General features: G+C 43.5%; 1 protein-coding gene across 12 annotated transcripts in view; it reads left to right on the forward strand.

Moving 5' to 3' along the window:
- FSHR (follicle stimulating hormone receptor) overlaps positions 1-27610 on the forward strand; it is a 171588-nt gene that overhangs the window by 23525 nt on the left and 120453 nt on the right. For 4 of the 12 annotated variants that reach the window (XM_056568053.1, XM_056568055.1, XM_056568051.1 and 1 more), the window contains exon 2: positions 2872-2975. The exons of the other annotated variants lie outside the window; for them this stretch is intronic. The gene's annotated coding sequence lies outside the window, so the exon portion shown is untranslated. The remainder of the gene's footprint in view (positions 1-2871; positions 2976-27610) is intronic. 12 annotated transcript variants of the gene reach the window in all.

The raw sequence follows: 27610 nt of genomic DNA on the forward strand, positions 1-27610 counted from the left end.
CCATACCTCCTGGAACACTAATGAGTCTCACAGCAGCATGAGTGTGTCCAAGGGTCAAGGACACGAGATGGCTGAGTGACAAGGCTGCAGGAGGAACACAGCCTGCAGCAACACAGCTGTAACACAGAGTTTTACCAATCATGTGCCTCCAGCTGTTGCAAAGCTACAACTCCAAGCATGCCTGGACAGTCAAAGGATGTATGGACATGCTGGGAGTTGTAGTTTCCCTAAAGCTGTAGGCACACAGCTAAAGGGAACACAGCTGCAAAAACGAGTCATCCAAAGACCATGTGACTTGTGGCATATTGTCTTTGGCTGCATGGAATGCTGGGAAAGGTCAGAGACAACAGTAAAATAAAAAGACTTGTACTGCATCATGGGCTAGGCATAATGGGCTTGAAGGGGTACTTTGGCCCTAAGACATCTTATCCCCTATCCAAGGATAGTTGATAAGATGTCTGATCGTGAGGCTTCTGCTGCTGGGGATCCCCATGATCTCCCTGCTACACTCAGCGTTCGTTTAGAGCGTTGAGTGCAGCGCCGGAGGCTCGTGAAGTTATGCCCGTGACGTCATGGCCATGCCCCCTCAATTCAAGTCTATGCGAGGGGCCGTGACGTCCGTCACACCCCCTCCCGTAGACCTGCATTGAGGGGCATGGCCGTGACATCACGAGCCTCCGCTCCGCATCGCCAGTCATCCGGCATGGATCAAAGTAAGCTCCGTGCACCGGATGTCTGGGGTGCCACAGCTGAGATGACAGGGGTCTCCAGTGATGGTTCCCCTTCGATCAGACATCTTATCGCCTTTCCTTTGGATAGGGGATAAGATGTCTAGGAGCAGAGTACCCCTTTAAGTCTAATTCCACAATGGTTGGATTCTTATTTTTCTATTGTGCCTGTACTGTTTCACTCTCATCCTCCTATCGAGCCTGGAAAGACTTTAATGAACTTTTGTATTTGTCTTCTCTTACCTGACCCATTATAGATCTTACATGTCCTTAGGTCGTGTAACTACCTATTTGTTTTCTATCCTCTTGCTTATCCCTAAGTGTGTTTTATGGTCTTGGTTATTCAGGTTTCTCTGGGCCTTCGCACAGCTGATTTATTGTTGCTATCGAAAAACAAATCAGTTTTATTATAAAATTATATAAACCAGAAGATGAGACCATTATAAATCAAATAAAGCATTTCAGCAGTGGTGTTCACATGGATTCCTAGGGCTAGAGGCAGAGGGTAATCGATTCAAGTGGAAGATTAGAAGAGCTGTAAATCAGGTGGTGATGATTGATAGCCCATTGTGAATGCATGGCTTAAATCTGATAGAGGTTATTTGGTTGAATGGATGCAAATATTTAGTTAGGAGCATCTAGGACTGTGCATTGTGTGCATGGAACTGTATAGTAGAATACAATCGCTGCAGAAACCTTTATGAACAGGAAAGAAAATGTAAAGCCCTACTGTGCACTGGGTTTATCATTATTTGAATTATAGGTTCACTAAGATATTTCCGCAATAAGCATCCAAACAGTTCAACCCTTTCCAATATGTCCTCATAGGACGAGAAGGTTTCATAGAGGAGGGCCATTCATGTGAGCTGCCAGACTTTAAAAAAAAAAAAAAAAAAAATTAAATACATTTGTGTTAAAACTCTTTGGGTGGAGATTTATCAAAACCTGTACAGATGAAAAGTTGCCCATAGCAACCAATCTGATCACTTCTTTCATTTTTAACAATGCCTCTGAAAAATGATTGGTTGTTATGGGCAACTGGGCAACTTTTCCTCTGCACAGATTTTGATAAGTCTCCCCCCTTTAAGTTGCTCCTCAGCTGTATATTTAACATTCTACAGGAGGATTTCTAAACCACCTGTGCTTCAAAGGTCACTGAAATCACATTTATACGAATACTCCACCCCTAGACATCTTATCCCCTATACAAAGGACCCCCGCAATCTCCCTGCTGCACCCTATGTTTGTTTAGAGAGTCGGTGCAGCGGAGTGCCGGAGGCTCATGACATCATGGCTGTGCCCCGCTCGTGACATTATGCCCCCTCACATAAACTTGCATTGAGGGGGCATGGCCATAACATCACAAGTGGGGCGTGACCATGACATCCTGAGCACCGCAGGCCCGGACTGGCCTGCCTGTCCCGCATGTTAATACAGGAGCGGAGCAGGGATGACAAACCGCCCATCCCCCCCCCCCCCCCCGCATCACCCTTCCGCCACGCTCACCATTCTAATTGGCCTGCGGCGGGCAGGCACTGGAGGACGAGCGACGCCCCTGACGCTGCGCAGGGGGACATCACTCGTCATCACCGGAGAGCGCCCTGCTGTGAGACACGCTGGTGAGGAGACACGCTGCCTCCTGACACGGGGGAGGGGGGTACGGGGGATTAGTGGAGTGGGGAGTTAATTAAGTCGTCGTGGGGTGGGGGGTTAATTAAATCGTACAGGGGTGGGGAGTCAATTAAATCATACAGGGGTGGGGTGGAGGGGTTAATTAAATCGTACAGGGGTGGGGAGGAGGGGGTGGGGGGGTCAATTAAATCGTCCCCCTCCTCATGTAATCTCCTTACTACTGGGGTGACACACTGTAACAAACCCACTCCTCATGTAATCACCTTACTACTGGGGTGACACACTGTAACAAACCCACTCCTCATGTAATCATCTTACTACTGGGGTGACACACTGTAACAAACCCACTCCTCATGTAATCATCTTACTACTGGGGTGACACACTGTAACAAACCTCCTCATGTAAGGGAGAGGAGGGGGGGAGTTAATGAAATCGCACAGGGGGGCAGGAGGGGGGATCGGCAATAGAGAGCGTTGGAAAAATGCAGGGTCTAACATGTTTGTCCTGCAGATGCTGAAGAGATGAAGTTTTGGCTGAAAGAAGACGCTGTGGCGGTCTGAGCCGGATGGAGAAGAAAAGGAAAGAGGACGACGCTGATCAGAAGAGATGTAATTGTGAGTCCCAAAATGTAATTGTAATCACTTATATGGTATACAGATATGTATACAGCTGGTATATACCTCTACATTAGTTTTTGCCAACCATGGTGCCTCCAGATGTTGCGGCCTTTGGCTGTCCGGGCATGCTGGGAGTTGTAGTTTTGCAACAGCTGGAGGCACCCTGGTTGGGCAACACTTATCTAATCGCTCTATGTGTGATATTGTCTGCTGAGCTGTGTATCTAATCCCCCTATAGATACACAGATACTGGTTGTTGAGTCCCTTTATCTAATGCTATAATGTGTGATACTGTATGCTATACTTGTGTAAGGATATTACATGAGGAGGAGGTTTGTTACAGTGTGTCACCGCAGTTCTAAGGAGATTACATGAGGAGGTTTGTTACAGTGTGTCACTCCAGTAGTAAGGTGATTTCATGAGGAGGAGGTTTGTTACTGTGTGTCACCCCAGTAGTAAGGAGATTACATGAGGAGTGGGTTTGTTACAGTGTGTCACCCCAGTAGTAATGAGATTACATGAGGAGGAGGTTTGTTACAGTGTGTCACCCCAGTAGTAAGGAGATTACATAAGGAGGAGGTTTGTTACAGTGTGTCACCCCAGTAGTAAGAAGATTACATGAGGAGGAGGTTTGTTACAGTGTGTCACCCCAGTAGTAAGGAGATTACATAAGGAGGAGGTTTGTTACAGTGTGTCACCCCAGCAGTAAGGAGATTACGTGAGGAGGGGGTTTGTTACAGTGTGTCACCCCAGTAGTAAGGAGATTACTTGAGGAGTGGGTTTGTTACAGTGTGTCATCCCAGTAGTAAGGAGATTAAATGAGGAAGGGGTTTGTTACAGTGTGTCATCCCAGTAGTAAGGAGATTAAATGAGGAAGTGGTTTGTTACAGTGTGTCAGCCCAGTAGTAAGGGTGGGCGAGTAAAAGGTCAGAGCCAGTGGGCGGGGTCAAGGGGGCGGCAAAATTCATTTTCGCCTAGGGCGGCAAAAATCCTTGCACCAGCCCAGAGCGGGCTGCACAGGCGGCCCGCATAGGCCGCCTGGCGCCGACAATAAATATCTTAGCAGAAAAAGAGGGCCGGCCCTGCACTGTCCCAGGCCAGCCCTGATTCTTACTTATGGCCCTGGGTGGTCGGCTGCCTGGGAGAGGCACTTTGAGCTCCGGCGTGGCGTATTGCTGCGTCACCGTGGGGGTGACGTGACCTCACGTCTAAGCGCAGCAGCGCAACGTCGGAGTTCACTGTACCACCGATCAGTGCGCCCACCACCCTGGCTGCTCTCTCTCTCTCGTACAGAGCCCCGCTTGTCCTCAGGTACAGAGCCCTGCTAGTCCTCAGTGTACAGAGCCCTGCTTGTCCTCAGTGTACAGAGCCCTGCTTGTCCTCAGTGTACAGAGCCCTGCTTGTCCTCAGTGCACAGAGCTCTGCTTGTCCTCAGGTACAGAGCCCTGCTTGTCCTCAGTGTACATAGCCCTGCTTGTCCTTGGTGTACAGAGCACTGCTTGTCCTCTGTGTACAGAGCCCTGCTTGTCCTCAGTGTACAGAGCCCTGCTTGTCCTCGGTGTACAGAGCACTGCTTGTCCTCTGTGTAAAGAGCCCTGCTTGTCCTCGGTGTACAGAGCCCCGCTTGTCCTCAGGTACAGAGCCCAGCTTGCCCTCGGTGTACAGAGCACTGCTTGTCCTCTGTGTACAGAGCCATGCTTGTCCTCGGTGTACAGAGCCCTGCTTGTCCTCAGTGACTGCACCAATTGTGGGGAACAATACTGAACCTATTGTGGGGGAACTATACTGCACCTAATTTGGGGGAACTGTACTGCACCTAATGTGGGGAGCTGTACTGCACCTAATGTGGGGAGCTATACTGCACCTAATGTGGGGGACCTGTACTGCACCTAATGTGGGGGGGAACTATACTGCACCTAATGTTGGGGGAACTGTACTGCACCTAATGTGGGGGGAACTCTACTGCACCTAATGTGGGGAACTATATTGCGCCTAATGTGGAGAGCTATACTGCACCTAATGTGGGGGAACTATACTGCACCTAATGTGGGGGAACTATACTGCCTGCCTAATGTGGGGGAACTATACTGCACCTAATGTGGGGGGAAACTATACTGAATCTAATGTGGGGATCTATACTGCACCTAATGTGGGTTGAACTATACTGCACCTAATGTAGGGAACTATACTGCATCTAATGTGGGGAACTATACTGCACCTAATGTGGGGAAACTAATATGCTTTAAAATGCATGATTTTACCTTTTATGAGCAAGAAAATGATGACGTGCTGGTATAACGACGCAAAACTATGGGGCTGGTATGTAATTTTTTCCAGGGCTGGTTTTTACACCCAGTCCGGCCCTGGAGCACCGGATATCTGGGGTGCTGCAGCCGAGATTGTGGGGGTCCCCAACAGTGGGACCCCCGCGATCAGACATCTTATCCCCTATCCTTTGGATGGGGGATAAGATGTCTAGGGGCGGAGTACCCCTTTAACTATGGCGCACATCAGCGTTAGGGTGCATTGTGGTTTCCATTGGACTTTACACTACTTTTTCATCAAGAATAGTTCAGTCTGCACGATTCTTCTGATTAAAACTCTGGGACCATGATGGGTCCTTTAAGGGTAAGGCTAAGTTTCCACTTTTCTGCTTTTTTTCCTGGCAGTTTTTGGATATCTGCCACTGCAGTTTTTGTGCCAAAGCCAGAAGTGTATTCAAAAGGAATAGGTCATATAAAGGAAGGACTTACACTTCTCCTACCCAATGGATCCACTTCTGACTTTGGCTCAAAAACTGCAGTGGCAGATAGCCAAAAACTGCCAGGAAAAAAATAAAGTGGAAACTTAGCCTCATGGGATTGGTCAGGATTTGCTGGTATCTAGTTGAAACCTGACATAGCTGTTATGACTTCTCTAGCAATGGGAGCCATGATGCTATTGTGAACACAGCCTTCTGTGCCTAGTTTACAGACCTTCCGTGACTTCCCAGCGATCGATGTACAGGAAACTGTGTACAAATTCAACATCAATGTTAAATTGTGTTGCAGAACCTCTTCAAGAGAAATGAAACATTACAAAGTTCTTACCTGCTTCAAGATCCGGCTCAATATCCCCCCTTCCTGACCAGACACAGATTTTTTTTCAGTATATCTTGGTTTGAAAGCTACTATGTTCAGACTATTGAATTTCTGCCTGCAATTCCCCTTTGAAATTGCCGGCAGAAATTCTGCTTACTAAAATGTATTATGCTAGTGAATGGGTTTTCCGTTCACCAATTCACACTTCAGAAAATCCGCTTTAAAATTTCCGCCTGAAGAATGGCATTGCTCATTCTTTAGGCAGAAATACTCGCGGAACACATTGCAGTCTATTGGGGACTGCGCAGTCCTAGCACTGGCTGATTCAGTCGGCACTGGCCGCACTCGGAATCTATAGACGGAAATTTTCCGTCTGGAGATTCCGTAGTGTGAACCTAGCCTAAAGTGTTCAGATATTCAAATTATTTTTTTGACATTTTTTTTCTGTGATACCTCACAGATCGTGGGGGTCCCAGCGGTGATCTACAGGGGGAACACAGCCCCCCAACATTCTGCAAAGCTGATCTGGGTCTTCTAAAGTCTTCATCACATGATCACCAGGCTATGAAGCCATATCCAGAACATCTGTGCAGAGTTAATTGCCGAGTGCCCAGACATTTATAGTCTACAGGTAGTTGACATTTTTTTCTTAAAATGACTTGGCTGACCATTATATTTGCGTAAAAATTCTCTTAGCTGTAGGAATTTAATTTAGAATATAGTGTTGAGCGGCATAGGCCATATTCGAATTTGCGATATTTTGCGAATATATGGACGAATATTCATCATATATTCGCTAAATTTGCATATTCGTAATATTCGCGTTTTATTTTCGCATATGTGCAAATTCGCATATGCGAAAATTAGCATATGCAAAAATTAGCATGTCAGTCTCACACAGTAGTATTAGAGCCTTCTTTACACCACACAGGCTGGAAGCAGAGAGGGGTGATCACTGTGATGTGTACTGTGGAAAAAAAAAACACGAATATTCGTAATTACAAATATATAGTGCTATATTCGCGAATTCGCGAATATGCGATATTCGCGAATAAAATTTGCATTGTGTATATTCGCGAGCAACACTATTAGAATATCCTATAATTGTCCTCTTCCTGTTCTGCCCATCGCTCACCATGTCTGTTGACTCTGACAGGCTGCGATCTAAGGACCAGTCCCCATACTTCAGTACCTGAGCAATATGGTTCCTCAGTCTGATTCAACAGTTAAGGTTTTTCTTTGTGAAATATTTTTGACCCAACTTGTTTCCTGACTATTTCCCTCAATGGCTACCTGCCCTGACCTACTGCCTGTTATTTGTTATTCAAACTCTGTTTGCCCAGACATCTGCCTGTATGACTCTTCTTCTAGGGAACTGCACTGGAATAAACCCTTTAAACCCTTTTGGGGACTATATTTGGAGTAGTGGCCTGGGCATTCCTAGTTGGAAAAGATCCTCCTACTTGTGGAGGTTTAAGAGAGAAGATTTAAAAACTGAAGCCATCCAGGTGTGTTAAAGGGGTTATCCAGGAATCGAAAAACAGAGGTAATTTCTTTCAAAGACCGCTCCCTGTCTGTCTCCAGGTTGAGTGTGATTCTGCAGCTCAGTTCCATTGAAGTGAATGGAGCCAAATTGTAATACCACACCCAAAGTGGAGACAGACAGGGCATGGTCTTTGAAAGAAATTAGGTCTGTTTTTTTTGATTCCTGGATAACCCCTTTAAATGAACAACATTGCCAAGTAAGTCTCATGTCACCTGCTCAAAGGATTAGGGGGATGCATTTATTATTGTCTCTTTATTAGGACATCTTATACTAAAGGGTCTGCTTGCATACACCCCTTTTTAACACACTTAAAGGGGTACTCCACTGGCCAACGTTCGGAGGTAAATGCATAGACTTGCATTGAGGGTGTGCGCCTCTGATGTAATGAGGGGCGTGGCCGACCCCCACATCGCAAAGACAACATTTGGAACATTTACTTCCGAACGCTGGCCAGTGGAGTACCCCTATAAAGTTGTCTATAACACTATTTTCCTGCACACTACACTTTGCCAATAAACATAGTTCTAGCAAACGTTTTGTTAAATGAGATGAATTATTTGGCCATGAAAAGTAACCAGTGACATCTTGATGGACCAATACATCCTATTTACGGCACAGTCCCAGATTAATACTTCTGGAGACATAAAGTCTATGGTAGTGGTATCTAGAGATGAGAGATATATACACCTGCATTTACAACAGGCGGCGTTCTGTCTAGTATGTGGAACTTGATGTGCAAAATACTGAAAATTCACTCATAATGTTCCTACCTGCAACATGGACTGAATAGGAAAAGCTGGAGCGAATGGTCATTACCTGCTGTGAGCATCTGATTTGTTCTTGGACACGATGTCCTGCTGACAGTCCTATTTTATAGAGATTACAAGGCTGATCTTTACTCCTTCTGCAGAGCCGCCTTTTGTCAACTAACTAGGTGATCTCTGCATAATGTTTCTTGAATTCTCCCTTAAGGAATGACAGCAAAACATAAAAAATTCAGGCTCCAATGTGTGCAGGGCAGTTCTATAAAGTTCAGAATAAGAAAAAAAAGTAAACTTTCTTCTATTTGTAGCCAGATGTTATCTGGAATCAGTAGGAAAATATGAAATGCCATACCCACATGGCTTTTTTTTTCCCCTTCTTCACAATTTTTTCTCCTATAAAAAAGCACAAGAAAAGATTCAATTTGTTTTTAATAATTGCAGGTTTTATTTGATGTTTTTTTTTATTTATTTTTTTTCAAAGTTCTAAAATCCATCATTTTGACCTTTTGGTGTTGCTAGACCATTTTTTTTTTTTATCTGCCTGTTTTTGATTTTTGAGCAAATTTTGCCGCAACTGGCGCAAAAAAAAACAAAACAAATCATTGCTACTCCTGGCAGTTTGCCAAAAATAGAAAAAATGATCAGAGAGAGAGAGAGACAGAGAGAGAGAGAGAGAGTGAGAGAGAGAGAGAGAGAGAGAGAGAGAGAATAAGGTAGAGAGTAAGGTAGAAAATTAAAAAAGTTTAAAGACATAAAAGGTGAAAAATTTAAAAAACGTGCAAAGGAAAAGTAAAGCAGTTGTCCATATGAAACAATCAGATATGTTTTTAAGGTACAAAAAAGGAATGGTAAAGGCGTAAGAAACAATATGATTGTTAGCAACATCTCACAATTTCATGTGCCCAAGTTAAAAAAAATATCCGACAAAGTGATGATAACAAAAAAAAAAAAAAAGTTAAAGGGGAAAAATAAAAAATAAATACCTGTTCAACCTCCGTCTCTCAATCACTAAAGTTTTTTTTTTTCCTGGCCTGCGGCAAGGTAAACCACTATTCAAATGTGAGGGAGACTCTCTTTGCAGACCTTCTTTTAGACATTAATTTGCCTTAAAATTTAAGCTAAAACAAATAAAGCCAAATGCACAAACAAGAAAAGATTCAATTTGTTTTTAATAATTGCGGATTTTATTTGTTTTTTGTTTTTTTTCAAAGTTCTAAAATCCATCATTTTGACCTTTTGGTGTTGCTAGACCATTTTTTTTTTTTATCTGCCTGTTTTTGATTTTTGAGCAAATTTTGCCGCCACTGGCGCAAAAAAAAAAAAAACAAATCATTGCTACTCCTGGCAGTTTGCCAAAAATAGAAAAAATGATCAGAGAGAGAGAGAGACAGAGAGAGAGAGAGAGAGAGAGAGTGAGAGAGAGAGAGAGAGAGAGAGAGAGAGAGAGAGAGAATAAGGTAGAGAGTAAGGTAGAAAATTAAAAAAGTTTAAAGACATAAAAGGTGAAAAATTTAAAAAACGTGCAAAGGAAAAGTAAAGCAGTTGTCCATATGAAACAATCAGATATGTTTTTAAGGTACAAAAAAGGAATGGTAAAGGCGTAAGAAACAATATGATTGTTAGCAACATCTCACAATTTCATGTGCCCAAGTTAAAAAAAATATCCGACAAAGTGATGATAACAAAAAAAAAAAAAAAGTTAAAGGGGAAAAATAAAAAATAAATACCTGTTCAACCTCCGTCTCTCAATCACTAAAGTTTTTTTTTTCCTGGCCTGCGGCAAGGTAAACCACTATTCAAATGTGAGGGAGACTCTCTTTGCAGACCTTCTTTTAGACATTAATTTGCCTTAAAATTTAAGCTAAAACAAATAAAGCCAAATGCACAAACAAGAAAAGATTCAATTTGTTTTTAATAATTGCGGATTTTATTTGTTTTTTGTTTTTTTTCAAAGTTCTAAAATCCATCATTTTGACCTTTTGGTGTTGCTAGACCATTTTTTTTTTTTTATCTGCCTGTTTTTGATTTTTGAGCAAATTTTGCCGCAACTGGCGCAAAAAAACCAAAAACAAATCATTGCTACTCCTGGCAGTTTGCCAAAAATAGAAAAAATGATCAGAGAGAGAGAGAGACAGAGAGAGAGAGAGAGAGTGAGAGAGAGAGAGAGAGAGAGAGAGAGAGAGAGAGAATAAGGTAGAGAGTAAGGTAGAGAATAAAAAAGTTTAAAGACATAAAAGGTGAAAAATTAAAAAAATGTGCAAAGGAAAAGTAAAGCAGTTGTCCATATGAAACAATCAGATATGTTTTTAAGGTACAAAAAAGGAATGGTAAAGGCGTAAGAAACAATATGATTGTTAGCAACATCTCACAATTTCATGTGCCCAAGTTAAAAAAAATATTCGACAAAGTGATGATAACAAAAAAAAAAAGGTGAAAGGTGAAAAATAAAAAATAAATACCTGTTCAACTAAAACCTCCGTCTCTCGATCACTAAAGTTTTTTTTTTCCCTGGCCTGCGGCTATTCAAATGTGAGGGAGACTCTCTTTGCAGACCTTCTTTTAGACATTAATTTGCCTTAAAATTTAAGCTAAAACAAAAAAAGCCAAATGCACAAACAAACAAGCTCCTCAGAAGCAGGGTAGACGTGATCTGAAAGCGGCGGTAGAAAATGATCTGGGTGTAGATCTGCGCAAAATTTATCATGGTCACTGCGACAATATGATAAATCTGGAGCAGCATCGCCAAATTTTTCCTAATTCTTTACATGATAAACAAATCACATGACCTGTAGGAAACTTATGTTGTGTGGAAACTTAGCCCGTAGGTACAGTCATATGGGCAGGTTTACAACATGTTGCGGTTTTGAGCTGCAGGGGGTTTTCTACGGTGGATTTTCTGCAGCAAATTAAATTGACTTCAATGAAGTCCACAGGGGAATCTCGCTGTAGACCTGCCCAACTGAACGTACCTTTAGGCTATGTCCACACACAGAAAATCTCAGACATTCCGCGGTCTGCGGGCGCTGGTATAATATGCTAACGCTAAGACTGCACAGGAATGCGCTGCCTCGTAGCCGGCTATGCATTCCGTTCAGAGTCCGCAGAAAAGAATGGACAGGTTCATTTTTTTTTTTGCGGACACAGAAATCTAAATTTCAATGCCAGAAACATCTGGCACAGAAATTCCGCCATGTGCACAGTACAGCAGAATCCCGTTGTATTCAACAGGACTCTTCTGCTGCTGAATTCTGCACGGAAATTCCGACGTGTGCTTTAAAGTAGGAAAGGATTCACTGTTTATTGTGTGCATTAGTGTAAACTTTACTTGTTGAGACAAATTTTTTTTTAAATCATGTTCAGACGGTTGTGGAGGATTCTCAATGGAAGAGATTAACTATGATTGGTAACATTGGGGGAGATTTATCAAAACCTGTGCAGAGGAAGAGTGGTGCAGTTGCCCATAGCAACCAATCAGATTGCTTCTTTCATTTTCCACAGGCCTCTAAAGAGGCCTGTGGAAAATGAAAGAAGCAATCTGATTGGTTGCTATGGGCAACTACACCACTCTTCCTCTGCACAGGTTTTGATAAATCTCCCCAATTGTTTTTCGTGTTTTGTTTTCTTGGAGCAGCACAAATTATTGCAGGTTATTACAAGTTCACTTTACTCGGACAGTCAGTATGTTTACAGCTACACAAAAATGAAATAGTTACTTTTCATGTTTTTCACTTTGATGAAATAAAAACTTTTTATTTAGGAGGCAAGGTCACCAAAAGAGTAATTCTGCCACTAAAGAGTAATTCTGCCACTAAAGAGTAATTCTGCCACTAAGCATTTTGTGATGGTATTCACTGTGCAGTATAAATATTGTGATAGTTTATTAGTTTGGACACTTCCAGCCACAGTGATAACAATTAGATTTATTTGTTTTTATTAAAAATTTTTATTGTTTAGATTTTTGTATTTTCAATTATAAACAGGAAAGGAGGGTTTTAAATGTTTATTAATGGAAAAACATTTATTTGATCTCTGGTAAAGCACTGGGGGCAGGGAGCTGGCTCCCACAGCTCCCACGTGGCTTATTAAAGGAGAACTCCAGACCATAAAAATTGTCCCCCATAGTGCCGGCAGTAAAAAAATTAAAATGTACATACCTTCCTCCGCTCCACCGTCATCGGTCTCCACCGCAATCCACTTCCTGGTTGCCGGTGGTCGGATGAATCAGCCAATCACCAGCCGCAGCGCAGTCTGACTCGGCCGGCGATAGGCTGAGCGGCAGTGTGACGTTTTCGGCCCCAGCCGCAGGTTCCGGTGTAGTGAAGAATTTTGTGTCCTGAAGCGTTTTCACACTACCGTTCAGCCTATCGCCAGTGGAGTCGAACTGCGCTGCGGCTGGTGATTGGCTGATTCATCTGACCACCGGCAACCAGGAAGTGGATTGCGGTGGAGACCGGAGCCGGTTACCGGAGGCCCCGGGGGAGCAGAGGAAGGTATGTACATCTTTCATTTTTTACTGCCGGCACTATGGGGGACAATTTTTATGGTCTGGAGACATCAGAGCCAGAAGCAGAGCGCTCATCCCTAAGCACCCCCCACCCAGCTCTGATTTCATTGAAGGGGGCAGTATAGGGTGGAATATTAATGAGGAGCAGGGCGAGCCAGGCGAGCCGGCTCCCCACCTCCATTGCATGCTGGAGCGCTATAGCAAGGAGCAACTTTAGATATATGTAATGTAAACATGTAACTTACACTTCTTTTTACAACTATTCACCCGCACTATAACCAATATATGGCAAAACTGAAGCTTCCAGCATGCCCGAAACAGCCTTTGGCTGTCTGGGCGTGCTGCAATTTGTAGTTTTGTAACAGATGGAGGCACTCTGGTTGGGAAATACTGTGGTAGACTGTACCAACTACTAAATTGCTTCAGCTTTAACAGCAAATACAGATGAAACAAATGGCCTAAATTTGTTGCCAGTCTGTGCCACACTCGCCAAAAGGGTGGGGCTTCACAGAGAAGGCATGGTTTAATGTAAAGGGACAGGAGTTTTCAACAATTGTAGCTGAAGCCTGGAGCAGCCATGGGTAGCCTTAGAGGAAACTGGATTTATCAAGAGGTGTGTGCATCTTGATAAATTGAGTGTGATCCTACACTGGCTGGGTTTTACATTAGTATGGCATATAAATTGCCATTTTTTTTTAATTCCTCTCATGGTCCTTATGTGTTTCACCTACATGAAGTTTGTTATGCAATTCCAACCCATGTGACACGCCTCCACCTCCACATCAGCCACAATGTGTGAACCCAGCCTTTAAAGAGGTACTCCAGTGGAAAACAATTTTTTTCATGTCAACTGGCTCCAGAAAGATATACACGGGCACTGGAGAAGGATTTGCATTAGATATTTTTACCCATCTTGAGCACTTCAATATATAGACATATTTACACAGACAACCCATTTAAAGTGATACTCTGGTGAAAAAAAACTATGTTTTGCAAATCAATTGGTGCCAGAAAGTAAAAACATATTTGCAAATGACTTCTATAAAAATAAAAATTAAATTAAATTAAAACTGAATCCTTCCAGTACTTTTTAGCTGCTGTATGATCCAGAGGATGTTGTGTAGTTATTTTCTGTCTGAACACAGTGCTTTCTGCTGCCATCTCTGTCCATGTATGGAACTATCCAGAGTATGAGCAAATCCCCAAAGCAAACCTCTCCTGCTCTGGGCAGTTCCTGACACGGACAGATGTGTCAGCAGAGCACTGTGGTCAGAGTAGAAAGAACTACACAACTTCCTCTGGAGTAAACAGCAGTTAATAAGTACTGGAAGGATTATGATTTTTTAATAGAAGTAATAAAGAAATGTGTTTTGCACCAGTTGATTTGCAAATAAATTTTTCCACCGGAGTACCCCTTTAAATGGGTTCTCTGTGTAAATATGTCTATATATTAACTCCTTAATGACCACAGATGTAAATATACGTCCTGGTTTGGCGGTACTTCGCTCACCAGGACGTACATTTACGTCCTGTGTATGAGCGCAAGCATCGGAGCAGTGCTCGCGTCATACACAGCAGGCTCTGGCTGCTAGCAGCAGCCAGGAAATCGCCGGCAATGGCGGACATCCATGATCGCGTGGATGTCTGCAATTAACCCCTCAGATGGCGTGATCAGTACAGATCACAGCATCTGCAGCAAAGCGCAGTTTAAAATAGATGATTGGATCGCCCACAGCGTTGCTGCGGCTATCAGATCACCTGTAATGGCGGACGGAGCACTGCTGCCTCCGTCCGTCTCCCGGCGTCTCCTGCTCTGGTCTGAGTTCGAGCAGACCAGAGCAGAAGATCTCCGATAATACTGAACAGTATTAGCAATCAAATGATTTCTATAGATAAAAAGTGTAAACAATAGTTGAAAAATGTAAAAATAAAAAGTAAAAAAAAGTGAAAAATCTCCTCCCCCAATAAAAATAAAAATTGTCAGTTTTTCCCATTTTACCTCCAAAAAGTGTAATTTTTTTAATAAACATTTTTGGTATCGCCGCATGCGTAAATGTCCAAACTATCAAAATATAATGTTAATGATCCCGTACAGTGAATGGCGTAAACGTAAAAAATAAAAAAGTCCAAAAATGCTGCTTTTTGTCACATTTTATTCCAAAATTTTTTATATAAATATATATATGCAAATCTGATATTGATAAAAAGTACAGATGACGGCGCAAAAAATGAGCCCTGATACCGCCCTATATACGGAAAAATGAAAAAGTTATAGGTGGTCAAAATAGGGCAATTTTTTATTACTGATTTTGTACAAAAAGTTTTCGATTTTTTTTAAGCAGTACAAAAATATAAAAGTATCTAGCCATGGGTATCATTTTAATCGTATTGACCCAAAGAATAAAGAACACATGTCATTTTTACCGTAAAAAGTACAGTGTGAAAACAAAACCCTCCAAAATGTGCAAAATTGTGGATTTCATTAAAATTTCCTCCCTAAAAAAATTTGGGGGGGTTCACCATACATGAGAGGTTTCATTACAAAGTGCAATTGGTCACGCAAAAAACAAGACATTATATGGGTCTGTAGATTTTTTTGGGTTTATGTCAGAACCGCTGTAAAATCAGCCACCCCTGTGTAAATCACCAATTTCGGCCTCAAATGTACATAGTGCGCTCTCACTCCTGAGCCTTGTTGTGTGCTGCAGAGCATTTTATGCCTACATATTGGGTATTTCCGTACTCAGAAGAAATTGTGTTACAAATTTTGGGGGTCTTTTTTTCCTTTCACCTCTTGTGAAAATAAAAAGTAAAGGGCAACACCAGCATGTTAGTGTAAAAATTTTTTTTTTACACTAACAGGCTGGTGTAGACCCCAACTTTTCCTTTTCATAAGGGGTAAAAGGAAAAAAAGCCCCCTAAAATTTGTAGTGTCATTTCTCCCGAGTACGGAGATACCCCATATGTGGCCCTAAACTGTTTCCTTGAAATACGACAGGGCTCCGAAGTGAGAGAGCGCCATGCGAATTTGAAGACTAAATAAGGGATTGCATAGGGGTGGACATAGGGGTATTCTATGCCAGTGATTCCCAAACAGGGTGCCTCCAGCTGTTGCTAAACTCCCAGCATGCCTGGACAGTCAGTGGCTGTCCGGAAATGCTGGGAGTTGTTGTTTTGCAACAGCTGGAGGCTCCGTTTTGGAAACACTGCCGTACAATACGTTTTTAATTTTTATTGGGGGGGGGGGGGGGGGAGACAGTGTAAGGGGGTGTATATGTAGTGTTTTACTCTTTATTAGGTGTTAGTGTAGTGTAGTGTTTTTAGGGTACATTCGCACTGGCGGGTTACGGTGAGTTTCCCGCCAGGAATTTGCGCTGCGGCGAAAAATTTGCCGCAGCTCATACTTGAAGCAGGAAACTTGCTGTAAACCCGCCTATGTGAATGTACCCTGTACGTTCACATGAGGGGGGGGGGGGGGGGGGGCAAACCTCCAGCTGTTTCAAAACTACAACTCCCAGCATGTACTGACAGACCGTGCATGCTGGAAGTTGTAGTTTTGCACCAGCTGGAGGCACACTGGTTGGAAAACCTTCAGTTAGGTTCTGTTACCTAACTCAGTATTTTCCAACCAGTGAGCCTCCAGCTGTTGCAAAACTACAACTCCCAGCATGCACGGTCTGTCAGTACATGCTGGGAGTTGTAGTTTTGCAACAGCTGGAGCCACACTGGTTGGAAAACCTTCAGTTAGGTTCTGTTACCTAACTCAGTATTTTCCAACCAGTGTGCCTCCAGCTGTTGCAAAACTACAATTCCCAGCATGTACTGATCACAGAAGGGCATGCTGGGAGATGTAGTTATGCAACAGCTGGAGGTACGCAACTACAACTCCCAGCATGCCGAGACAGCTGTTTTCTGCGTGGGCATGCTGGAAATTGTAGTTTTGCAACATCTGGAGTGCTACAATTTAGAGACCACTGAACAGTGATCTCCAAACTGTGGACCTCCAGATGTTGCAAAACTACAACTCCCAGCATGCCCAGACAGCAAACAGCTGTGTGGGCATGCTAGGAGTTGTAGTTTTGCAAGATCTAGAGGGCAGTATAGAGATCACTGTGCAGTGGTCTCTAAACTGCAGACCTCCAGCTGTTGCAAAACAAATCTAAAAATTCCAGCATGCCCACACAGCAAACAGCTGTCTGGGCATGCTGGGAGTTGTAGTTTTGCAACATCTGGATGGCTACAGTCTAGAGACCACTATAGTGGTCTCAGACTGTATCCCTTTAGATGTTGCTAGGCAACTACTCACCGGCTTCTGTCGCATCCAGGGAGCCGTCCTCTTCTGCCGCATGCCGCCCGCAGATCTCTGTCGCCGCCCGCCGATCGCCGTCGCTTCGCTGCCTCTGGAGGGGTAAGTGGACCCCGGCGCCGCTCCTCTTCGTTTTCCCTGTTCTGCCCCGCCTATTGTGGGTGGGCAGGACAGGGAAAATGAAAGTAAACCCCCACCCCAGATCTGCTATTGGTGGTCGCGTATAGACCACCAATAGCAGGGATAGGAGGGGTGGCACCCCTGCCACCTCACTCCTATCGCTTTAGGGGGATCGTGGGTGTCTTAGACACCCGCGATCCCCCTTCTATTTCGGGTCACCGGGTCACCATAGACTTGTAATGACCCGGAATCGGCGCAAATCGCAAGTGTGAATTCACTTGCGATTTGCGCCGATCGCCGACATGGGGGGGTCTAATGACCCCCCTGGGCATTTGCACGGGGTGCCTGCTGATAGATATCAGCAGTCACCCCGGCCCGGTCCCCGCCCGGCGCGTGGCGGGGACCGAAATTCCCACGGGCGTATGGATACGCCCTTCGTCCTTAAGTACCAGGACGCAAGGGCGTATGCATACGCCCTTCGTCCCCAACAGGTTAAGGACTCAAAGCAATCTTTCGTTTATTCCTCCTCATCTTCTAAAAATCATAACACTTTCAATGTTGCACCTACAGACCCATATAAGGGCTTGTTTTTTGCGTCACCAAATGTACTTTGTAATTACATCACTTATTTCATGACATAATTTACGATGAAAGAAAAAAAGATCATTTGTGGGGTGAAATGAAATAAAATAAATGCCATTTTGCAACTTTTTAGGGCTTCCATTTCTACCCAGTGCACTTTTCGTAAAAATGACACATTATCTTTATTCTGTAGGTCTTTACGGTTACAGGGATACCCAATTTATGTAGGTTTTATTTATTTTACTACTTGCACCAAAATTAGTATGTTTAAAATTATCATCTTCTGCCCTCTATAACTTTTTTTTCCGTGTATGGGGCTATATGAGGCTTATTTTTTGTGTCGTGTTCTGTAGTTTTGATTGGTGCTTTTTTGTTTTGATGGGACTTTTTGATCACTTTTTATGAATATTTTTATGGTATATGAAGTGACAAAAAATTCACTATTTTGGACTTTGGTATTTTTTTTACGTGTACGTCATTGACCGTGCCCTTTAGCTAACTTTATATTTTAATAGTTCAGACATTTATGCACGCGGTGGTAACATATATGATTATTTTTTTTAATTATTATTACATTTTGTTTTAAAAATAGTAAAAGGGGCGTGAAAAACTTTTACTGGGGGGTTGGCTCATTCACATGTATTCTCTTATTTTTTTTTACCACTTTTTCCCTTTTTTTGTCCCCTTTGGAGGCTATACCATGCTATACCATGCAATCTTCTGACTGCATACACTGTTCAATGCTATGCCATATGCATATCATTGATCAGTGTTACCGGCACTCTGCTGGTCTGCATGGAGTAGTAGATCACCGATCGGACAACGAGGAGGCAGGTGAGGACCCTCCTGTCTTCCAGTAAGCTGATCGGGACATTGCGATTCTGTTTAACCCATTCTCCAGCTTGAGGCATGGGCGGAGCTTCGTGACATCACCGCTGCTAACCCACAGGTTAGTGCAGGTGACACTGGTGACAGATTTCCTTTAACTACCAGGATGCAAAGGCCTACATGTATGCTCTTGGTCCCCAACAGGTTAAAGTACAGATACAAAATATTTGTATTATACCATGTTTGCATAATCACTATGGGCACTGCAAGCCAATAAGCCCCTGTACAATCTGCAATTTGCACACTGCTGACCCAAATCTTATGAAAAGTGGCTCTATGGTAGAGTGCTATTGTGTGCTTAATCTTTTTTACATAAAGGTTTTAGGTCACATGACAAGGCAGCCATCTTTGTTTTATGGCAAATTGTTGTTAAAAATTCAAACCTCTGCTTCTCTGCAACTGCTAAAGCTACAGATGTATAAAATATTGTTCATGGTTAGACTGTAATGCTGACTAACGTATATGTTTATTACTAGTCTATTGATCACATGGTGTGTCCGCCATATTGAATTGCTAAATATTTTTCAAACATCTTCTTCTCTTGAACCATTTGTTAGAATAATTAACAATATGGCACACATGTCTAGGCCTACCTCCTGTATGATGTATGTATAAACCTGGATCATTTGCACATGTCACCAAAGTCGGTGGCCATTTTTATTTCACAGGTCTTTAATATTCATAAAATCAGTTTCAGTTGTAAAGGTCTATAGTGAGATACTGGCTCAGTGATGGCTTTACTAGATTAATTGATCACCTTATTTGGCAGCCATATTGGATTGCGAAATATTCTGTAAACATAGTTTACTCTGAAAATTCTGGTCGGAACAATGTGAAAATTAGTATACATGTTAGTGATCACTTTCTGTATCAGAATTGTTCACATGTTCTTGCAGCCATATTGGATTGCGCAATTTTCTGCATGTATAATTTTCTCTCAAAATACTGGTCAAATCAACATGAAAGTAAGCACACATGATCATTATCACCTTCTCCTCCATAAGGGTGGGCAATCATGTGCTATACCCCATCTCTGCAGCTTAACCACCTGTATTGCTGTTTATCTTTCGGGCACCAGTTGATTTAAAAAAAAAAAATTCCACCGGAGTACCCCTTTAAGTTGCAGGCTTAGGTCAGCTGGAGATTGTTTAGCATGTGGCTGCTCAGCCCTGACTATATAAACCTGCTGCCACACCTTGCCTACCTAAGCAACAAGTTTCTTGGATCCCGTTCTTTTGTGAAGGTACCATTTGCTGTTTTCGATTGGACTCTTTCCAGATTTTGCCTTGGGATTGCTGCCAGCTCTGACCTCGGATTTGTATGATCATGCTTCTGTTTACCAATTCTTTTTTTTAAGACTATAATCCTCAGGATATTAGTTTTTGTTATCGAATGCCACTCTAATGATGCTATTGGGGATTTCTTAAACAAAGTCCACATCCTTGTGAGCAGTGTTTTAAGGTGAAGACAAAATACTTTAAGCTTAAAGACGACTCCTATTCCTGTGACAGGAAGTTTTATAGTTCTATCATTTGTTAGTGTGATGTTCCCATCTCCCAAGATGGCACATGCTGTCTCACTAGCTGTGGCTGGATCTGTCCCTGAGCTCAACTCGCACCCCTGATCGATGTTTCCACCTCTGACCAGCCCCTACAACCTATATTACAAACTTCTTGTTATACTCACATATATATCTTTATTGGCACATTTAGGGAGAATGACGTGTGTTTATAGCATGTTGCCTTGGACTTAACAAGGCCACAGGCAGAGGAGCAGACAGGGAATGATTAGTATGTTCTGTAACCTCACTGTGCAATAGCCCTCAGTTAAATGAGATTTTATGCAACAACAAAACTGGCAGGAGTTCTCTGGTAGGGGAGTAAGCATGGTGGGAAGACTTTGATGAAGAACTGAGAGAAAGCAATGCTTTCTGGGAATTGTAATACTGAGCAAATGCTTGACAAGGAAGTACAGGGCTAAGAACCTCAAAACAAATAGATTTTTTTGTGGTTTCTAAACTGGAGCAGTAATACTATATTCTTTTACAGCATTTTTTATTTTTTTTTACCTGATGTTGGAATACCCCTCACACAATTGTTTGATCCATTATCATGTGACTTAGAGACAGTGACAGACATAGGAGAGAGTAGGGGGCCCATAGCAAAGGCACTTTGCTTTCCATGACCCATTAGTCAATAACCCCCTCCATTAACTTATTGACAATGGACATAACTGTAGGGAGAAATGTGACCAACAGGGCCCAAGCCCAATGGCCCCATAGCAGCCGCATGTTCTGCCTCTATTGTACGTACGCCCTTGCTTAGAGGTCACATTTCTGTCTCTATTCCTCTCTAAATATCAAAAAGAATTTGGCACCAAAGAGAGAGAATTGTTCCAAGAAAGAATGATACAAGGCCGGATTGTTCACCGTAAAGTAGACATTCATCAGATCAGCTCTGAGCTGCAGAACATCACATGTCCACGGAATAGTCCTGGATGGATCACTCTGTCCAGTTGATGCACTGCAGAAATACATTATAGGTTATTTTGGCTCAAACTGACCATCTCATCTTCACATTGTGAAGCACAGATACATCCAGGAGAAGAAAATTGCATTTTTTCAGGAGGCCATTCTGTTGACAAAGTGCAGTATTTGCTCCTCTGAGAGCTTAAAGTTGTGATTCAGGTAGAATGTCCATAAGAGAGAGATCAGTACTAATGCTTACCTTAACAATAATAACTAATGTACACTGCCAGCCGATGGTCAAAGGAAAATGTTAAAGAATATATAAAGTATTATGTTCAGACCTATAGCACGTAATAATAGTAATATCACTATAATGCGCATCAATGGGAGTCTCCTATTGACATTCATGTACATAATAATAACTGTATAAACAACATATTTGATTTCAAAATGGAATAATCAAAGATGAGCGGCGCTACATAGACATGCCTTATCTCCCCCCACTGAAGCAGTCTGTCATAGATCACTTTTGCAAAACCCTTACGTATTGTCTTATTTAAAAATAAATTAATAAAAAAATAAGTTCTTCAGCAGCTGCAGACTGTGTTACACAGTGTGTGTCCCCGCTGCAGCGAAACATCATCATTCACCATACAGATGCTGAAAAGGATGAATGCACTTTATAACAATCAATCCTTGGTAGGAAAAAAGAGAAGAGGTTCTGCAGCAGTTTGATATAAGGGGAAAAAAATCACTCACTAAATAAAGACTTTTACAGATCACTAAAGAGTTTCTGGACCTTGATGAATGCCGTCGGTCTGCAGCCTTGAGCTTTTATTGTCATATAGTGCCCTTGCACTATAGTCGGAAATAACCAGAGCAAACTCTCCAATTTATATGAGCTGTCACTTTAAAGGGGTACTCCAGCGCTTAGACATCTTATTTATAAGACATCTTATCATCTTATTATCCTTTCAATAGGGGATAAGATGTCTAAGCACTGGAGTACTCTTTAATGGCAAGATTTCCAACTCAGATTGGAAAATAAGTAAAGAGGAAGACAAGATTGAAACAGCTAAAAATATATAGTAATAATAATAATAATAATGCATATTATATCCATATATGTATAATATATGCATACATTTAACATGCATATTACATAGTTAAAGATTTCATTTTTCTTATTTAGTGCAGCATAGTCTATCATAAGAGAATAAAGCAGATATTATTGTCTATGCTTTGTTCTTACTTATTTTAGCTAATGTGGTAGGCACATTATTGATTCGATTTTATCACTAAAATGATTTCCTATGCTTTCTGAGGCTGCCTACATTTCCCATGAATCTTCTGACTTTGCAGAGAGAGGAGGTGGAGTCTCATCACTACATTTCATCATGCTGCTGGTGCTGGAGCTCAGCCAAGTGAACTGATTAGACTCCTAATGGGTTAAGGTCAGTTCACATAATGTGCAGTTTTGATACATTTTCTTATTTAAAGTGCATTTTTGAAAGAAATATTGCCCTGAGGCAAAAGTACTTTGACCTATTATCGCAATGAGGTGTTTTATAAAGTATTCAGGCTGTGTTCACACCTTCATTTATTTATTTTGACCGTCATTTTTACCATGTTTTGGCTATGCTTTTGCTGCAATTTTCCAAAATAACAGTAACAATAAAATGTTTTTACTGTGATTTACACAACTGTCGTAAAATAGCATAATTTTTGCAAAAACTTAAAAAACAGAAACAGATTGCAGCCTCAGGGGAGGTGAACACCTACTATATATCCTGATCCTATAGAGATAGCAGCAGCAGTATACAGATAGAGCTGGGAGGGGTCTGTGAGCTGCCAGGAGAATTTAATAGATGATGAAGTCATCCTGTAGTTCACAGGAATCCAGCGGGCCCGGGACTGATATCCCACTCTAATACATTACAGCAGTGTTTTCCAAAACTACAACTCCCAGCATGCTCGGACAGACAAATCTGTCCAGGCATGCTGGAACGAGTAGGTTTTCAGCAGCTGGGGGCACACTGCTTATGAAACAATGCATTAAACCCTGTAATGTTTTGTGGGTCAGGTTGGTGATCACATGTTTCACGCCCCCTCCCTCATCTCCCCTCACTGAGCTTGGCTGGACGCAGATCTCTATGGCACGCCCCCTCCCTGAGGACAAAGATAGCAACCGCAGGTCCCTCCCTCATCTCCCCGAGCTGAGGACGTAGAGCAGTGCTCCCAATGAGCTCTATGTGTAAAGGGGGACATACTGTACAGGCTAAAGGGGGACATACTGTATGGACTAAATGTCCCCCTTTAGCCCATACAGTATTTCCCCGTTTAGCCCATACAGTATGTCCCCCTTTAGCCCATACAGTATGTCCCCCTTTAGCCCATACAGTATGTCCCCCTTTAGCCCGTACAGAATGTCCCCCTTTACACATAGAGCTCATTGGGAGCACTGCTCTATGTCCTCAGGGAGGAGAGATGAGGGAGGGACCTGCCGTGGCGATCTATGTCCTCAGGGAGGGGGCGTGGCCGTAGAGATCTGCGTCCAGCCGAGCTCAGGGAGGGTAGATGAGGGAGGGGGCGTGAACTTCTCTCTCCCCTTACTCTGCCCTCCCCCAGTTCTAGCTTCGGAAATGTTCGGAGAGTCGGGGGAGGAGCGGACGCATGGGGCGCAAAAAAAACACCTCACACCAGCGTGTTTGTGGGAGGAGGATTACTTTCACCTCTTCCCCTGTTAGATCCCTGTTGTGCTGTGACATGACCCTTATACGCTGTGTACAGCATACTTCTTAATTTATTTTGGACCTGCTGAATCCTTTCCGCCTTGCTGTAATGCGGTCGAACATTAGGAGTGTTGAATTCCAACATGTCGGGCTGTCGCAAATCAAGCGCCTCACTGGCATGTTGTTTCGCCGCTGGATATCTGACAAGTGCGCCATGCCCGTGTAGGAACGCCGGAAATGGCCACACACCTTCCTGGACTGCTTCAGGACATCCTGTAAGCCTATGTACTTATGCACAAAGCGTTGTACAATCAGATTACACACATGTGCCATGCACGGCACATGTGTCAACTTGCCCAACCTCAATTCCGCCAACAAATTTGTTCCGTTGTCACAAACCACCTTGCCGATCTCCAGTTGGTGCGGAGTCAGCCACTGGTCCACCTGTGCGTTCAGGGCTGACAGGAGAGCTGGTGCAGTGTGACTCTCCACTTTGAGGCAAGTCAACCCCAAGATGGCGTGACACTGCCGTATCCGGGATGTGGAATAGCACCTGGGGAGCTGAGGGGGGGGTGCCGGTGATGTGGAGCAAGACGCAGCAGTGGAAGAGGACTCGGCCGAGGATGTTATGGAAGAGGATGGAGTAGGAGGAGTAGAGGAGGTGGCAGCAGGCCTGCCTGCAAGTCGTGGCGGTGTCACCAACTCCTCTGCAGAGCCACGCATTCCATGCTTGGCAGCAGTCACCAGGTTTACCCAATGCGCAATGTAGGTGATATACCTGCCCTGACCATGCTTTGCAAACCAGGTATCAGTGGTCAGATGGACCCTTGACCCTACACTGTGTGCCAGACATGCCATAATTTCCTTTTGCACAATGGAGTAAAGGTTGGGGATTGCCTTTGCGCAAAAAAAATTCAGCCGGGTACCTTCCACTGCGGTGTCCCAATGGCTACAAATTTTTTAAAGGCCTCAGACTCCACCAGCTTGTATGGTAAAAGCTGGCGGCGGGCTAGCAGTTCTGACAAGCCAGCTGTCAGACGCCAGGCTAGGGGGTGACTTTGAGAAATTGTCTTCTTGCGCTCAAACATCTGCGAGTCCTTGACAGACACCGGACTGTGGGAAGATGAGCAGGAACTGCTCAAGGCGAGAGACAGAGAGGCGGATGGTTGTGAGGGGGCAAGGAGGGCAGCAGTGGTTGACCTGGCTGAAGATGCTGGACCAGGAGGAGGATGGCGGCTTTGACTTTGTGTGCTGCTTGTACTGACGTGTTGATCCCATAGGAGTTTGTGATGTGACATCATGTGCCTTCGCAAAGCAGTTGTGCCTAGGTGGGTGTTGGACTCCCCACGACTCAGTTTCTTCTGGCACAGGTTGCAAATGGCCTCGGTGTTGTCAGAGGCAGACACACAAAAAAAATGCCACACTGCTGAGCTCTGCGATGACGGCATTCTGGTGGTGGCAACAGCATGCGTTGATTGGCATCCCGTCTGGCTGACCCCGGGTGCCGATGCATGCTGTCTGATTGTGCCATTAGCTCCTTGCGACGACCTCCCCCTGCTTCCAACTCGTCTCCTCCTCCTCTCTGTCTCCCCATCTGAAATTTCCCCCTCTTCTTCTCTTCTAGCGGGCACCCACGTGGCATCCACGGACACATCGTCATCATCAACACCTTCACCGCTATCTGACACCTCAAGAAAGGAAGCAGCAGCGGGTACAACATCATCATCACATCGTACGTCCATGTGTGTAATGCTGCCTGACTCAGACATATCCCTGTTAACTACCTCCTCTGGCAATAATGGTTGCGCATCACTCATGTCTTCAAATAACTCCTCTGATGGATCAAGTAAAGCTGCTCTGGTGCTAGTGTTGGTGGTGGCGGCAGGCGGGCAAGTGGTAGCATGAGAGGTGCCCGAAGCTAAGCTAGAGGAGGAGAAGGATGGTGTGTCAAGGTTCCGAGCAGAAACTGTAGTAGATTGGATGTCTTGTGATAGCCAGTCAACTAAGTCCTCAGAACTTTGGGAGTTCTGGCCATTCTAGGGCCAAAGGGAATCCCAGCACCACGACGGACCCTGCGGGGTGGCCTTCCTCTGCCTGTCATTTTTTTGGTTAAATTTGCACAACTGTCACACCTAATGTGATTTGCACTAGGGTGACACAATTTTCCCTGCAAGCAAAAAAAACTGGCAACTGTGACGTGAACTGACAGTGACGACTGATTTTATTTAACAGCCAAAAAAGTTTTGTTTTTTTTTCATTTGCACAACTGTCACACCTAATTTGATTTGCACTAGTGTGACAATGAGCAAAAAAGCTTTCCAGCGGAGTTCCCCTTTTAAGCAGTGGTCCCCAACCAGGGTGCCTCCAGCTGTTGCAAAACACACGGACTGATATATTTCAGCCCTTTGAATACTGTAGTAGTTAGTTGCTTTAAAGAAAAAAAGCTTGCCAGCGGAGTTCCCCTTTTATGCAGTGGTCCCCAACCAGGGTGCCTCCAGCTGTTGCAAAACACACGGACTGATATATTTCAGCCCTTTGAATACTGTAGAAGTTAGTTGCTTGAAGGAACTTAAGTTTGATTCTGGAGTACCCCTTTTAACCAGCGGTTCCCTCCCAACCAGGACTGATATCTTTCAGCCCTAAAAAGGGCTTTTTTGGGTGCTGTCCTTAAAGCAGATGTTACACTAGTGCTTTAGAAGTAAACTGGACCCTGAATACACCACCTAGCAGCAACCTAGCTATCGCTTTCCCTATACAGCAGGAGCAGCTTCTCTGACCCTCCACTTCCTAAGCCTGCAGCATGCTGAATGAGGGTAAAATGGCATTCGTGCAAGAGGTAGGAGGGTCTGGAAGGGAGGGACTGCTGTAATGTGTCTGCTGACTCTGACTCACAAGGTCAAAGTTTACTGCAATGTTAAAGTATAGGGGCGGATCGAACTTCACATATGTTCGCCGGGAACAATTTGCGACATCTCTAATCACTAGTGCCCAGCCAAGGTTTACAATAGCCAGCCTGTTATTCATTTATTGGCTCCCATTAATAAAAGAGTGCATTTTTTATCATATTAACCCCTTAAGAACCAGGACCATTTTATTTTAGCATTTTTGTTTTTCCTCCTTTCCTTCTAAAATTCATAACTCTTTTTATTTTCATACACAGACCCATATGAGGGCTTGTTTTTTACATCATCAATTTTACTTTGTAATAACATCACTCATTTTACCATAAAATCTACGGCGCAACCAAAAAAACATTTTTTATGAGGGGAAATGGAAAAGAAAACCGCAATTTCCCTAACGTCTGCAGCAGCGCAATAATGGGTTAACAATCCCCCATTTGAGCTGGCAGGACCTGTGGAATTTTTAATAATTACAACACACCACCCTGTAGTATAAATGGACCTCCCCCCCCCCCATCCCTCACTGAGTTTTTTTTCATCCTGTGAGTAGGACAGTGGAGATACTTTCCTCCTTAGCTTCCAGGCTGTCCTGAGACCTCCCTGACCTCCTTGACTGCAGGATCCCTGCTGCTGTTTAGCTCCTGTACCGGGAGCTGCATATCTGCCGGCTAACGTGCGCCTCCTGCTCCATAGGATCGTGCACGCCGACACTTCCTGGTTTTATAACAGTGCGATCTATGCGT

This window comes from Hyla sarda, chromosome 3 (assembly GCF_029499605.1).
Source record: "Hyla sarda isolate aHylSar1 chromosome 3, aHylSar1.hap1, whole genome shotgun sequence".
Taxonomy (NCBI): Eukaryota; Metazoa; Chordata; class Amphibia; order Anura; family Hylidae; genus Hyla; species Hyla sarda.